General features: G+C 41.6%; 1 non-coding gene across 1 annotated transcript; it reads right to left on the reverse strand.

Annotated features, from left to right (window-relative positions):
* Window positions 1-1,456: 1,456 nt before the first annotated feature.
* LOC123457866 lies at window positions 1,457-1,590 on the reverse strand. The gene has a single exon (XR_006635225.1). It is a non-coding gene; the product is annotated as a small nucleolar RNA SNORA29 (small nucleolar RNA).
* Between the last annotated feature and the right edge of the window lie 3,254 nt (window positions 1,591-4,844).

Consider the following 4,844-nt stretch of genomic DNA (forward strand, 5'->3'; position numbering starts at 1 on the left):
GATGGTCACTAGAAGAAGGTGCAGGTTGGACATGAACCTACTGAGAAGATTGAACTTCAATGAGCTTGGGCATAAAAGTCCCATGGTTGGTGTATCTGCCCTTTGTGATGTGGTGAACCCCCATACCTGTATAATACTGCAGAATGTGGGAGCCCTGAACCTTTGCTCTATATTACTTGGCTGTCTTTCAGCCACATATGGTCTGCTGTCAGCAGAACTAAGAACTGTGAACCCAGGCCCAGGAGATTGCTCCATTTCCCAAGCCTCCTTCCTTCCCAGAATGCACTGAGACTGGCTTGCAGAAGGCTAGATTCCCTTGAATCTCTCCCTCCCATGCAGATCTCCATGTCTGCTTGCTCCCTTCACTCTCTAGTTTACAAGGGACATCCCTCATAGTAGACTCTAGATATAGACTATACTAGAGTCTAGATATGGCCCATGTCCCTCCTTGTTCCAGGAGGAGGTTTCCAGTATTACAACAGTCAGAAACAAGCTTCTCAATCTTTGTCCCTAGTTTCTCATTCTAGTTTTTAATTTGCCTTTTACTGTTTTAGGACTTTCATTTAGTTTTAATTTTTTATCTTTTTCTTTTTATGTATCATCTTACTTTTATCTAACTATACTTATATTTTTCTATATTTTGTCATCAAATTTTGAAAACTCTCTATATTTTTTACATTCTTTCCCTTTGTATTTTTCTTGATTTTGTCTGACTTTGCTTCTCTTCTCTTTCCCCAGCCTCAGCATCTTTTTTCATTCCTTTATTTTCATATGTTTACCTTTATTAATTTGTAACTTCATGGTTTATTATATATTATTTTTATCACTTTATTTTCTATGCTTATTGTTGATGTAGTAATTGTCTTTAATTAGTTTTTATTGTATTTTGATGTCTTGTTTGTTTTGCAGATGTTGCTGCTAAGTGGCATGTTTTCTTCTTTCGGAGTGATATTGGAAATTGAGCCGTAAAGCAAAGGCTGCTCAGTAAGAAAACCTCTACATTAAACTGGAAGATATTTCCACCCCTACAGATGTGCAAATTACTGCATAGGAATGAGTCTCTCTTTCTCTCTCTCTCTCTCTCTCTCTCTCTCACACACACACACACACACACACACCCACACACAGAGAGAGAGAGAGAGAGAGAGAGAGGATGAGAATCAGGACTCTGCCCAAAGCTCTCAGCTCTTCAATAGCTATATTCAATGATGTTGAGATGGTTGAAATGCAGGTCAAAGAATTCATAAGTTTAGTTTTTAAATTTTTTATCATTATTATTGTTTTGTGAGGTAGGGTCTCGCTTTAGTCCAAGCTGACTTGAAATTTACTATGCAATCTCAGGGTGGCCTAGAACTCACAGCAATCCTCCTACCTCTGCCTCCCCAGTGCCACCATGCCCAGTTTATTTATTTATTTATTTTTTAGGCAAGCCCAATAGAGTGCCTTTTTTTTGTTGTTGTTGTTGTTCAGCCATTTCATGTAAAGGGAGGACACTGAAAAACCCTCCCTCCTCAGATCATGGCACCTTTCATCTATCCCACAGGCATAGCCACAATTCTATTAGGAGAAAATGTGGCATTCAGTGGGAAAGAGTGCCTTTTTTTTGTGAGAGTGAGAGAGAAAATTGGCACGCCGGGGCCTCCAGCCACTGAAATTGAACTCCAGATGCATGCAGCCTCTTGTGCACATGTGTGGCCTTGAGCGCTTGTGTCTGGCTTATGTGGGACTTGGAAAGTCCATCATGAGTCCTTAGGCTTCTCAGGCTAGCATCTTTATTGCCAAGTCACCTCTCTAGGCCAAAAGTTTAGCTTTAAAAAGGATCAGTGACCTCAAAGAGGATCCAAATAAACAAAGACTTTCACAGTATTCAGCAAAGAGACTGAGATTTTGTAAAACAAAACAAAACAAAAAAATGCAGAAATATTGGAAAAGTTCAATAAATGAAATAAAAAAAAATCAGTGGCAAGAAGCACCAATATTAGGCCTAAGAAAGAATATCAGGATAACTTTGAGCCATTTTATTATATATTTTTCTCCTTGTGAGACTAGAGGTCATAGAGGGAAGGTGCTGAGCAGAGCTGTGACATAGTGTGATGCTCTTTTGTGCTTGTTACCTCCTGCCCCTTTCTCATCCCTTCTCTGCTGTATTCCAGATGGTCTATCATGTAGGCTGCATCATTCAATCACAGGTGGGATGGTTTCCAATTAGCTGACTTTGAACCAACTGTGGGAGATCATAGAGTAAGACTGAAACTCCTCCTGCTGCCTCCATCTCTTTATTACTGGGATTATAGTTCCAGACCATAACATCTGGCCTCCCCTTCCTCTTCTTCCTCCTCCCCCTCCCTTTCCCCCTCCTGTTTCTTTCCTTCTTTTTTGAGGCAAGACCAACAAAATGGCCTTTTATTTTTCTGTGCCAAATAGAGAGAGAGGGGGAGAGAGAGAGAGAGAGAGAGAGAGAGAGAGAGAGAGAGAGAGAGAGAATTGGTGCACCAAGGTGTCAGCCATTGTAATCGAACTCTAGACATTTGCACCACCTTGTGTACATGTGTGACTTTGCATGCTTGCCTCCTCTTGTGCATCTGGCTTAGGTGGGACCTGGAGAGTCAAACATGGGTTCTTAAGCTTGGCAGGCAAGTACCTTAACCACTAAGCCATCTGTCCAGCCCTTCTTGTTTTTGATGCTCTCTCTGAAAGTATTTGCAGTCTTGTTCTACTCTGTCTCTGCCTCCTGCTGAGTGGCTTTTCCTACAGGGTTGCAGGACTCATTGGATACTGATAACACTCTTTATCCCTTGAATCTTTACTACCAGAGGTAGGTAACAGATTTCTTTTGCTTATTCACTTAACTTCGTCCAATCCATGCAAGGGGTCCTCCATTAAATGTTCTTTACTAAAGAGTTCACCCATCTAAGATAAACTTGCTTGTTGCTGGGCTGCTGAATTAAACACATCAAACTTAAGTTTTTCAGAAAACAGACCACAAAGGAAAAGTAGAGAAACATGGAGTCTGAACAGGAAGCTTTTGCAATAAGTGATGTTGGTCTGATGCATAGTAGAGTGAAAGTGACTGAAGGCTGAAAATATTTTGAAGTAAAACCAACTAATTTTGCTGACATATTTTATATAAGTTATGAGAGAAAAAGAAAAAGTCTCAGCTAATTCCAAAAGATTTTACCCAAGTAACTGGAAGAATGGAGTTATTATTTACTAGTGTGGGAAAGGTTATAGGAAAAGTCTTTCAAATTTGGAGGGGAAACTCATAATAAATTCACCTTGGGACAGGCATGTAAATTTTGAGAGGCTTATTACACAACCAAATGGAGATAGTGAGTAAGGCAATTCAGAACAAGGCATGGTCTTGACTGAAAATATAAATGTGGGTGTTATTAGCATTTAAATGGCATTCAAAGTTAAGAGCCAAATTAAGGTGGCTGAGCCAGCATCACAAAGGGAAGTGCTGATCCCTGGAATACTTGAAGACGTGGAGGTTGGGGAGATGCCAGAGGGAAAGTAGGAGCTACCTGGTCAGATGAGGTGAGGACAGAGAGCTGGTTGTCAACTTTAGTGACAGCCCTCTCTGTAGCTGGGAGAGTTCTGTGGTTGAAAGCCTGAGTGCATAAAGCTCAAGAAAGGCTAACAGGTAGGGACTTTTCCTGGTTATAGCAGAAATATTGGCATTCTCACAGGTCTCTTGGCTCCACGTTTTCTTCTGCTCCAGCATGGCTTCCAGGTAGGTCATGACAAAAGTTCAGCTTAATAGCCTGGAACACAAGGATCAGATGCAAGTAACTGCTCTCAGTTCAAAACCCCAGCTCTGCCTCTTAGGAGGTAGAGCTCCTTCACCTGCCTTAATCTCTTTTTTAATTTTTTTTAATTTTTAAAAATAATTTATGAGGGAGAGCGAGAGAGAGAATGAGAGTAGATGTGCCTCCTGCTTCTGCAAAGGAACTCGAGAAGTATCTGCCACTCTGTGCTTGGGCCTTACTGGGGAATTGAACTCCCAGTTGCGAGACTGTGCAAGCAGGCTCCTTTAACTGTTAAGCCATCTCCATAGCCCTCAAAATCCTCTTTAATTAGCAACAGGAATAACAGTAGTTCGTCCAGAATAGTGTTATGAAGGTTCAAAAAGGTAATTGGTATGAGCTGGAGAGCTACAGCTGTAATTATTTTTAATTTTCTTACAATTCAAATATGACTATGTCAGTGACTCTGGCTTTCACCATCTGAATCCTGATTTTATGTGCGCTCTTCTATCCCTCACATGTTGCATTCCAGAAATATGAAGGTATTTGTAGGTCCTCTAACATCTAGGGCAAAGACCTAGAGGCCCTTGGACTGGTGAGAACTTACTTTGGAAAGTGCCACTCACAAGGACGTCCACTAGAGGGCGAGCAAAGAAAAGGGAGGGAAGGAACTGAAATTAGTCAAACCACCAGCGCTGCTGAAGTTTGGCAGATGACAGAAATGTGTCCAGGATCGTTTTATTGCGTGGTATTTCCAGGACACCTACCATGGGTTGGCAGGAGTTATCCTGGTGTTTACAAAACTTTCACAACAGTATGAACACTAAGACGGAGGGGTAGGGGAAGGAAGGAAGGGAAGGAAGCACACAATGAAAAGAAGGATGGAGAGATGGAGGGAAGAAAAAAAATGAATCTAGCCAACATACCTTCTCATCAGCAGCTCATTTGGTTTCACGGCAACTTATGGAGACCAGACTAGGACAGGAGTTGGTAAAGGAGGGGAGAAAAAGAGAAGCGGGAGGGAGAGGAAAGGGGGAAGAGGAGGACTGGGTTACAGAAATGAGAGCAGTCTCTGCTGGTGACACTCAGATCGTCTCC

The sequence above is a fragment of the Jaculus jaculus genome, chromosome 1 (assembly GCF_020740685.1).
Source record: "Jaculus jaculus isolate mJacJac1 chromosome 1, mJacJac1.mat.Y.cur, whole genome shotgun sequence".
Lineage (NCBI taxonomy): Eukaryota > Metazoa > Chordata > Mammalia > Rodentia > Dipodidae > Jaculus > Jaculus jaculus.